A 12,012-nucleotide genomic window follows, 5' to 3' on the forward strand; every position below is an offset into this window, starting at 1 on the left:
GGGGAGGTGAGGGGGGGGTCTGAGAAGTCGACTGCCAACGGGCGGAGGCGGCCGAGAGCGCGAAATTTGTCGAGACGCGAAAAATTCCGTCGCGATTTTATTGGGGTTTGTTTTTTTGTCGTGAGCACTTAGAGAAGTTAAAGAGGTCGATAGCGGCAAGACGAGGAGGTGGACTCACACGACCTCCAGCTCATGCCCTCCCGGACCAGCCCCCCCCTCCTCCTCGCCCCAGCCCCCACCGCCCCCCCCCTCTCTCTCTCAAAGCTTCCACGATTTTTTTTAGCCACGTCGGGAAATTCCATGGCAATTTGAAAACACCGAGTCTCAAACACGTTCAGTAAGTTCCCTAGCTTATTAAGTTGTTGAGCCAGGAATGGGCAAACTATAGCCCATGTTTTACTCTGTCTCTGTGAGTCTCTGTGTATCTCTATTTATCTCTATGCATCTCTATGAGTCTATATGTATCTCTATGTATCTCTATGAGTCTCTATGTATCTCTATGTATGTCTATGAGTCGCTATGTATCTCTATAAGTCTCTATGTATCTCTATGTATCTCTATGAGTCTCTATGTATCTCTATGTATCTCTGAGTTTCTATGTATCTCTATGTATCTCTATGAGTCTCTACGTATCTCTATAAGTCTCTATGTATCTCTATGCATCTCTATGAGTCTCTATGTATCTCTATGTATCTCTATGAGTCTCTATGTATCTCTATGAGTCTCTATGTATCTCTATGAGTCTCTATGAGTCTCTATGTATCTCTATGAGTCTCTATGAGTCTCTATGTATCTCTATGAGTCTCTATGTATCTCTATTTATCTCTATGAGTCTCTATGAGTCTCTATGTATCTCTACGAGTCTCTATGAGTCTCTATGTGGCTCTAAGTATCTCTATGAGTCTCTATGAATCTCTATGAGTCTCTATGAGTCTCTATGTATATCTATGAATCTCTATGTATCTCTATGAGTCTCTATGTATCTCTATCTATCTCAATGAGTCTATATGTATCTCTATGAGTCTCTATGTATCTCTATGAGTCTCTATGAGTCTCTATGTAGCTCTAAGTATCTCTATGAGTCTCTATGTATCTCTATGAGTCTCTATGTATCTCTATGAGTCTCTATGTATCTCTATTTATCTCTATGAGTCTCTATGCATCTCTATGTATCTCTATGGGTCTCTATGAGTCCTAACATGAGTGGGACAAGCAAGTGGAAGAAGAAGATAATATTTAATAATGGCAGTTAAGAAACAAACTTTATTATTTTTATTAAAACAATAGACAAATATATAAAGGATGACCCAAAAAGTCAGGACACATTAGGCTGTTATGTATTTACACACAAAGATAAAAGACGAAGATCCCCCATATAGCCTTGGCAGACTGTAGGGGCAAGTGCTGTTAGCGAGCACCTATGAAGGTCGAAACGGTACACGAGGGGGTGGGTGGCCAGCACCACGCCCGACCGCCTTTGTCTCCCTAGTGGCAATGTTTACACACCGCACCGGGTACTCGTTTGAGGCTGAGTCGACCTAGGGGAGGCTCAGGACCGGTTCAGATAATCGTCACCGGTGTTGGCCGTGAGTGCGAATCGAACCTGGGTGGCCCGGTTCATAGCACAGCGTGCTAACCGCTACACTACCGCTCCCCCACGTACACACACGTACACACGCGCACACACGTACACACACACACACACGTACACTCACAAACACACACGTACACACACACGTACACACACAAACACGTACACACACACACAAAGATCAAAGAAAAGATCCCCCGTATAGCCTCAACAGACTGTAGGGACAAGTGCTGTTAGCGAGCACCTCTCACACACACACACACACGTACACTCACAAACACACACACACATACGTACACACACACAAACACGTACACACACACACGTACACACACACAAACACACACACGCACAAACACACACACGTACACACACACACGTACACACACACACGTACACACAAACACACACACACGTACACACACACACGTACACACACGTACACACACACGTACACACATACGTACACACACGTGCACACACACAAACACACACGCACAAACACACACACGTACACACACACACAAACACACACACACGTACACGCACACACGTACACACACGCACGTACACACAGACACAAACACAGACACGTACACACAGACACAAACACACACACACGTACACACACACACGTACAAACACACACACGTACACACACGCACGTACACACAGACACAAACACACACACGTACACACACGCACGTACACACAGACACAAACACACACACGTACACGCGTACACACACGCACGTACACACAGACACAAACACACACACGTACACACACACACGCACAAACACACACACACACGTACACACAGACACACACACGTACACACACACACGTACACACACACATACACACAGACACAAACACACACACGTACACACACACAAACACACACACGTACACACACACACATACACACAGACACAAACACACACACGTACACACACACACGTACACACACACGCACACACGTACACACACACACACGCACACACGTACACGCACACACGTACACACACGCACGTACACACACACACGCACGTACACACACACAAACACACACACACACAAACACACACACGTACACACAGACACAAACACACACATACACACAGACACAAACACGCACACACATACACACACACACACACGTACACACACACGTACACACACACACGTACACACACACGTACACACACACACGTACACACACACAAACACACACACGTACACACACACACACGTACACACAAACACACACACACGTACACACACACACGTACACAAACACACACACACGTACACAAACACACACGTACACACAAACACACACACACACGTACACACACACGTACACACACACACGTACACACACACACGTACACACACACACGTACACACACACACGTGCACACACACAAACACGTACACACACACACACACGTACACAAACACACACACACACGTACACACACACAGACACACAAACACACACACACACACGTACATACACACACACGTACACACACGTACACACACGTACACACACGTACACACACACAGACACACACACGTACACACGTACACACACATACGTACACACAAACACACACGTACACACACACACGTACACACACACACGTACAAACACACACACACACACGTACACACACATACGTACACACAAACACACACGTACACACACACACGTACACACACACACGTACACACACACACGTACACACACACACGTACACACACACACGTACACACACACACGTACACAGACACACGTACACACAGACACACACACACGTGGTCGTAGCGGGCTGCTGGCAGTGTTCTTGTTCCTTCACGTCGGGCGGTCACAGCGAGAGAGAAAGACCGAGCTAGAGAGAGAATTCCTCCTGCCAGCCAGCCAAGTAACGCATTGACGAGTCGGCCGTTTTTGGACCTCCGCCTTACACAGTGAACCCGGTGATCTTCACCCGGAATTTAAACGATCAACTATTTAAACTAAAAAAATGTTGTTACCAAGTGTAAGGCGCACTGAGCCTACGTAGGTCTTTTTTTTTTCAGAAGCGACCTGGCTTTCACAAACGATTGCTCGACCAAGCGAAGTAGAACGCGCAAACGTGTTGAAGCCAAATGCCCTTAAACACGTGGTGACGTTGATTCTAAATGCGGAGAAGGAAAACCCAGAGGACGCGGAGAAAAATCCACGCGACCACGGCGAGAGAGAGAGAGAGAGACACGCAGCCTCCAAATATACAGCAGGCGTCATGGTCAGCATCGAGCGCACGACCTCCTGTACACCAGGCGAGGTAGTTAACATCTCCCAGTCACCGTCTATACCGGGAGTCCGCGGTTTTGGAAAGCCGCTTACACAGGAACGCGGTGGTTTACACTGGGGATCTCCTTGGCTGTAAATTGTATGTTCTTTAAAATATATATATATACTTTTTTTTAAAATTAACTCCTGTGATTTGGCCCACTGAGTAAAGCAAACAAGAAATGCATCGTGTTCCAAGCCCAAATGCGCTTCGGGAATCGTGCAAATAATAGCTAAGGCGCAGCCCTGCAATTGCTGTTCCCCCACAACTGCCGGTGGAAATGCCTCCACTAAGAGAGGCGGCGCGGGGGGGGAGGGAGAGAGGTGAATGTAGAGAGAAGCCGCCTTCTTAGAGGGTGCTTCGCCTACTCTTCCCTCGCTGGTCAACCGTCTCGGAAGAGACGCGGGTAACCGCACCGGCACACGCGGTGACCTGCTCGACCTTCGGTGATGCCCACCAAGACTCTCGTGGGCAGATAGAGGTGGACGGTTTTCACCAAAACTGGAGATCGATATCGAGAATCGCAAGGAAGATCAATATCGAACCGGCGGCCACTGGACTGCGAATCCGGTGTTGATAACTGTTTGAAGGCAGATTGTTAAACAAGACAAAACAAAAAGCACGCACTGCGATCCCAAGAGTCTGCTAATGGTTGTTACAGCCTGAAATCTCCAAATCGAGATGGAAAACTCCTTTTTTTTTAACTGATTTTTGTGTTTAGATTGTTGCCCCCCGTGCGCCTACAATTAGCGCGGTTGGATACGTACGGTGCTAAAGAAGTTCAACAACAACCGCCATTCGCCACTAAGTGGCGGTGACGTCACCACAGAGCTCTTTGCCAGGCGCTGTGCACGTTGAGGCCACGTGAAGTGTCGAACGCCCGCTGGCAGGAGGTCACGGGGCAGACCCAGGTGCCACGGGTCGACTGACTAAGATGACTGAGATGACTGGCTGATGCACCACCTGTGCCCCCTACTGTGCCAACGTGCTGTGCTTTAGCCACCCGGCGCTCCACTCGTTGTTGTGAGCGTCGCTCCTCCGCCCTCCGTTGTTGTACCAGTCATCGGCAAGTCCACTCTGCTCCACGTCCTCCTGTACCACATCACTCCATCTCTTCTCTAGCCCGTGCCGCGCCCGTTTAGCCCCCTCTATTCGGCCAAACAAAAGCTGTTTAGGCATGCGGTGATTGGGCATGTGGGCTGCATGACCCAGCCAACGCAGCCTTGCCTGCCCGGAGCTCACCAATGGAACTTAATCCAGATATTTTAAGGATTTGTGAGCTCCTCGCACAATCCATCCTGGTTAAACCCAGGATGGATCGTAGGCAGGCCAGCCTAAATGTTTCTAACCGGCGAAGATGTTCCATTAGGGGGGGGGGGGGGGGGGGTTCACGTTTCACAAGCACAGAGAAGAGAAGGAATGACCTTGGCCGAGAAGACCCGAAGCTTCGTGCGGAGCGAGAGACCATGTAGCTTCCACACAGCATCACGCAACCGATGAAAAGATAATGCCGCTCGACTGATTCGGAGCGAGACCTTTACTGTCAAACCGAAGCTGGTCATGGGCACACTGCCCAGGTATGGGAAACTCTCCACTCTCTCCACAACTGCTCCGTCGCCAATGGAGAGTTGAGGGGGTGGAGTGTTTGATGGCAAAATAAACCCAGGCAGGTGCTTCGTTTTGGGGGGGGGGGGGGAGGGGGGAGCTGATGGTAAGGCCTCAACTCTTAGCGGCACGCTCAAGGTTCAGCAGCAGCGCCTCCTTCAACATACACAAAACACTCCTGATCACGACGTTTCGATCGCAACGCAGGCAATCGTCGTCAGGCGATTGCTCGCCTGACGACGATTGCTTGCGTTGCGATCGAAACGTCGCGATCGATTCGTTTATTTTCTATCTACGGGTCAAGAGGTCGTCAGACCCACCCCCCCACCCCCCCCCCCACCCCCCCCCCCCCCCGGCGCAGGCGCGGCCGACTGCCGCGACAGACGGCCATCGCTTCCTTCCGCCCGCCGCAGTCGCGACAACGAGACGCTGACGGAGCTGCGCGGTAATTCTTTGACCTCGACGCCGCGCAGGTCGAGCTCCTGCACGCCCCGGGGGTCCTTGCGGTCGTGCCGCTGTCCAACGAAACTTCCGGTTGTGAACATCTACCCAGCCCCCGTGAACATCTACCCAGCCCCCGTGAACATCTACCCAGCCGCCGCGGGGGCTGGGTAGATGTTCACGGCCTCGCACCGGCACACGGGAGGTCGCTGGTTGGATGCTGACCCTGACGCCTGCTGCGCGTTTCAGAACGATGCAGGATGGATTCCCAGCTTGATTTGTAGCCTCCGTGGCTGCAGGAATGTATACTGTTTGGTTCTTTCGGTAAAGTCACGTGGGTTAGAAAAAAATAATAAATGCAAGTAATAGATCACGACGTTTCGATCGCAACGTAAGCAACCGTCATCAGGCGAGCAATTGCCTGATGACAATTGCTCGCCTGATGACGCTCGCTTGCGTTGCGATCGAAACGAAAGTGATCTATGATTTTTTTTCTTCCTACGTGACTTGACCGAAAGGATGGATTTCTCCACAAGTCTGGCTGCCGTTCTGATGACGCTGGTTGTAATCTCAGGCGAAACGTCGCTACTGGAATTGTAAATGTCGTGGGGTTTCCTCTCCAACACGCCGGCGTGCTGTACTCGTAACGAATTGGCACGTTCTGTTTACGTGAAAAAACTTGACTAATTGGCTGTGTCGGGTGGTGGAGGGTTTAACGACGCGTTTATATTTACGCGATCTGACCCAAATGAAAACCGCTGTTTTGCATATTTGGAGTTTGCACATTCTCCCTGTGGGCCTCCGGGTTTTCTCTCCACACTTAGAATCAACGTCACCACGCGTTTAGAGTCTTCGGCTGCTATAAATGTACACACGTGATGGCGATAAGCCGCTCCGTTCAGCTATCATGCGTGGCCAGCTCAGTGGGCCTTACCTGGTAACATAAAATACAATTGTTCACAGTTTTAGTCCTGTCAGGTTGTACCGATCGCCACACGTCGTTGTCCGACGTTTCGCTCCACGTGCCCGGGGGTTTCTTCAGGAACTGAATTGAGGACCTGGCATTGCAGAGTGTCACCGCGCCCACCCCTCCCCAGCCCCCCGTGGTTCCCCCGGGTTCTCAAATGTATTTCTACACAAAGCCAAACTATTATTATTATCATTGGATTTGTCCAAACACCCCGAGGCACGTCGGCACACCCTCCGCGTCTCGAGGAACCCCCCGGTCCTGGGTTAAACAACAACCACCACTCACCGTGGGCTTTGTTTTAAAATCACGAAGCGTGCGGTGATTCTGATCGAGACGCAGCTGCGGTGCCTGCCACACGTGGACCGTGTATGGAGGCAGCGGCGAGGGTTGGTGGATCACCGCAACGAAGATCGTGATGACGACGACGACGATGATGATGATGATGTCAAACTCCCCTCCCACGTGCGTGAGTGTCGAGGAGATGCCGTACCCCGGGCTCTGCCAGGAGAAGGCGGTAAGGCAAAGTGTGGACCAATCCCCATTGCTTTTCACGTGCGCGGGGGATAGAGCGTTGCACCCTCGCGTAAGGCGTGGGTTTTCTCCGGGTGCTCCGTTTTCCTCGCCCCGCTTGTTATGATGTTAGCAATAATAATGGACAACGGTCAAAGTAAATCGTCTCAAAACATCCAGAAATAAAAACAAATATGAAACACTGCAGGACACTCCTGAGACTGCGTGCCTATCCTGGACACGCAAGTGACGTATTGTTATCGTCATCGTCATTATTATGATAGCTGTACAATTTGGCACGGGTGCGATGTTTACAGAGAACGTGTAACTGTGGATTGAAGCACGGAAAGGATGGAGGAGGGTGGAGGAGGTAGGAGGTCGGAGGAGGTCAAGGTAGGTAGGAGGGAGGAGGAGGTAGAAGGAGGAAGGAGCATTCCTTGTATGGGCTACAGGGAATGCACCCCCGTACCTCTGATTAGCACGGTTGGCTACGTACGGTGCAAAGGAAGGTTACCATACACGGTGGCTATGAGATGTTAACTACCTCGCCTGGTATACAGGAGGTCGTGGGTTCGGTCCCGACCCTGACGCCTGCTGCTGTATATTTGGAGTTTGCGTGTCTCTCTCTCTCTCTCTCATCATCATCACGGTGGCTAGGAGATGTTAACTACCTCGCCTGATATACAGGAGGTCGTGGGTTCGATCCCAACTCTGACGCCTGCTGCTGTATATTTGAAGTTTGCGTGTCTCTCTCTCTCATCATCATCATCACGGTGGCTATGAGATGTTAACTACCTCGCCTGATCTACAGGAGGTCGTGGGTTCGATCCCGACCCTGACGCCTGTTGCTGCTGTATATTTGGCGTCTGCGTCTCTTCATCTCTCCCCGTGGTCACTGCGTGGATTGTATTCCCCGGGTCACTCCGGTTCAACAACAGCGCGCGTTTAGGGTATTTCGCTGCTGCTATAAAGCTCCACACAACGACGACGACGACGACTATGATGACAACCCACTTCGTGTGAGCTATCATTTTGCGATGGCCAGGTCGCTTACACCCGGTGAAACCAAAAACAAAAATAGTTCGTGAGTTTACGTACATACGAGACGTTTATCAACCACGCTGCATCGCTTGCTACATTCCTCCAAGTTTGATTGTTGCGATCTTCGAAATACATTGCACGCGCAGACATTGTGCGTATCGAGTTGATCATTCGTACCAAGAAGCAGCCGTTGCGTTAATTTTTTTTGTTTTTAAAACAATTTTTTTAATTTCCTTCCCTTTTTTTTAAACCGCTGGCACGAATTTGGGGAGATGTCTATCGCGCCTTGATCTCTGTGGTGGATACGCGATGTGTGTGTGTGTATATGTGTGTGTATGTGTTTGTGTGTGTATGTGTTTGTGTGTGTGTATGTGTGTGTATGTGTGTGTATGTGTGTGTATGTGTGTGTGTGTGTCTGTGTGTGTGTATGTGTGTGTATGTGTGTGTATGTGTGTGTGTATGTGTGTGTGTATGTGTGTGTATGTGTGTGTGTATGTGTGTATGTGTGTGTGTATGTGTGTGTATGTGTGTGTGTGTATGTGTGTGTGTGTATGTGTGTGTATGTGTGTGCGGTCTCAGGAAAGGGCGGTCCTGCACAGATGCCATATTTTCTGTCCGTCTGCTATAGCAGAGGTGCAGAAAATTCCAGCAAGACCTACATCTCTGCTTTATTGACCTGGTCAAAGCCTATGATACCATCAGTAGGCCTGGGCTCTGGGTTGTTCTTCGTGCTTTTGGAGTGCCTGACCCTCTGCTCACGATCATTAAGGACCTTCATGATGGTGAGCGGGCCCGGGTAAAACTACGTGGCCGGGAGTCCGAGCCTTTCCCTGTACACCTTGGGGTGCGACAGGGATGTCCTCTGGCTCCAACATTATTTAACATCTATTTCGACCACGTAGTTCGTGAAGCCTTCAATAGCTGTACCGGGGGAATCTCCATTTGGTACAGATATAATGGGAGGCTGATCGATGCCCGGGTGCGGTCAAGGGATGGCTCCCTATTGCTCAACCACGTTATGTATGCTGATGATTTGGTAATAGCTGCCCATTCAGAGGAGGAGTTGGAGACGCTGCTGCTGAGACTGGAGCGTGCAACTAAGAGATGGGGCCTTACCATCAGCCCCACCAAAACTAAGCACCTGCCTGGGTATTTTGTACCATCGGACACTCCACCCCCACAACTCCCAATTGGTGATGGGGCAGTTGTGGCGAGAGTGGAGTGTTTCCCATACCTGGGCAGTGTGCTTATGACCGGCTCCAGTTTAACAGCAGAGGTCTCACTCCGATTCAGTCGAGCGACAATATCTTTTAATCGGTTGCGTAACGCTGTGTGGAAGCTACCTGGTCTGTCGCTCCGCACTCAGCTTCAGGTCTTCTTGGCCACAGTCATTCCCTCCCTTCTCTACGCTTGCGAAACGTGGACCCCCGCACCCCTAATGGAACATCTTCGCCGGTTAAAAACATTTAGGCTGGCCTGCCTACGATCCATCCTGGGTTCAACCAGACTGGATTGTGTGAGGAGCTCACAAATCCTTGAAAGATCTGGACAAGGTCCCATCGGTTAGCTCCTCCGGCGGGCAAGGCTGCGATGGCTGGGTCATGTAGCCCGCATGCCCAGCCACCGCATGCCGAAACAGCTTTTGTTCGGCCGGATCGAGGGGGCGAAACGGGCGCGGCACGGGCTAGAGAAGAGATGGAGTGATGTGGTACAGGAGGACGTGGAGCTGAGTGGACTTGCCGATGACTGGTACCAGCGGTGTCAAGATCGGCCTCTGTGGAGGAGGCTCGTGAAGGACGCTACTGGGCAGTTGGACGCAGTCGCCCTCCAACAGCAACGGAGGACGGAGGAGCGACGCTCAGAACAACGAGCGGAGCGCCGGGTGGCTAAAGCACAGCAGGTTGGCACAGTAGGGGGCACAGGTGGTGCATCAGCCAGTCATCTCAGTCAGTCGACCCGTGGCACCCGGGTCTGCCCCGTGACCTCCTGCCAGCGGGAGTTCGACACTTCACGTGGCCTCAGGGTGCACATAGCCTGGCACAAGCGTCGTGGTGACGTCACCGCCACTTAATGGCGAATGGCGGTTGTTGTTGTATATTGGGGAGCGGTAGTGTAGCGGTTAGCGCGCTGCGCTATGAACCCGGCGACACGGGTTCGATTCCCGCTCACAGCAAACACCGGTGACGATTATCTTAACCGGTCCCGGGCCTCCCCTAGGTCGACTCAGCCTCAAATGAGTACCTGGTGCGGTGTGTAAACATTGCAACTAGGGAGACAAAGTCGGTCGGGCGTGGTGCTGGCCACCCACCCCCTCGTGTACTGTTTCCGGCCTTCATAGGTGCTCGCTAACAGCACTTGCCCCTACAGTCTGTTAAGGCTATATGGGGGATCTTTGTTTTTTTTTTGTATATCGGCATCTGTGAAGGAGGACGCTCGTGCAGGACCCTACCGGGTAATTGCCCTCCAGCAACAGCGGAGGAGCAGAGGAACGACGCTCACAACAACGATTGGAGCGCCGGGCAGTTAAAGCGCAGCAAGTTGGCACAGTAGGGAGCACAGCTGTTTCATCTGCCAGTCGTCTGAGTCAACCCATGGCACCTGGGTCTGTTCCGTGGTCTGCCAGCGTTGAGCCTTCGTTCGACACTGCACGTGGCCTCAAAGTGCACCTAGCCTGGCACAAGCAGTGGTGATGTCACCGCGAATTAGTGGCGAACAGCGGTTGTTGTTTTATGTGCACATGTCTGTGGATTCTTTGCACGTGTGTGTGTGTGTGGATATGCACGTGGTTGTATGTGTGTGTGCGCGCGTGGTAGTGTAGCGGTTTAGCGCTCTGTGCTCCCATCCGCCGACTCGAGTTCAATGCCCGCTCACGGCCAACACCAGCGACGATTATCTGAGCCGGTCGTGGGCCTTTCCTAGGTCGACTCAGCCTCAAATTAATCCCTTTGTTCGGTCTGTAAACATCACCGCTGCGGATACAAAGGCGGTCGGGCGTGGTGCTGGCCACCCACCCTCGCTTGTGCCGTGCCGGTCTTCAGAGGTGCTCGCTAACAGCACTTGCCCCAACAGTCTGGTAAGGCTATACGGGGATATTTGTCTTAGTATGCATATGCACGTGGCTGGATGTATGTGTGTGTGTGTGGACGCATTTGTGTGTGTGTGTGCGCGCGCGCGCGCGCCAACAATGACCAAAAGCACTGCTGCGTTGTGAATTTTGCAAGGACCACAAACTACAAAGCAGAGCTGTGCGCTAATGCGGAGGCGCTGCCCATCTGCGCTGTGTCCGTTCACACGCGGGGAGAGAGGGAGGGAGGAGAGAGGGAAACCAGAGGTCTGAAATGCGACCAAACCGGTTCGGAACCCAACCCCCGTTGCTGCGCGGAGCTGGGGCATTAAAAACCCCCCGATGGGCACACGCAAGGGGTCTCTGGACAGTGTTCCTTCACGAGCTGCTCACTCATCCGGCCCCCTTCAGCCTGGTCAGCCTGCCTCATACTCAGTTAGCCAGC

The 12,012-nt window shown here is 51.6% G+C and overlaps 1 long non-coding RNA gene across 1 annotated transcript in view; it reads left to right on the forward strand.

The window, feature by feature from the left end:
• The first annotated feature begins 6,610 nt into the window (after positions 1 to 6,610).
• LOC116955564 (uncharacterized) overlaps positions 6,611 to 12,012 on the forward strand; it is a 38,354-nt gene continuing 32,952 nt past the window's right edge. Inside the window, exon 1 of the long non-coding RNA XR_012930005.1 lies at positions 6,611 to 7,466. This is a non-coding gene — a long non-coding RNA (uncharacterized LOC116955564). The remainder of the gene's footprint in view (positions 7,467 to 12,012) is intronic.

Source organism: Petromyzon marinus, chromosome 60 (genome assembly GCF_048934315.1).
Source record: "Petromyzon marinus isolate PM22_M1 ecotype Great Lakes invasive population chromosome 60, UKy_Petmar_22M1.pri1.0, whole genome shotgun sequence".
NCBI classification, from domain to species: domain Eukaryota; kingdom Metazoa; phylum Chordata; class Hyperoartia; order Petromyzontiformes; family Petromyzontidae; genus Petromyzon; species Petromyzon marinus.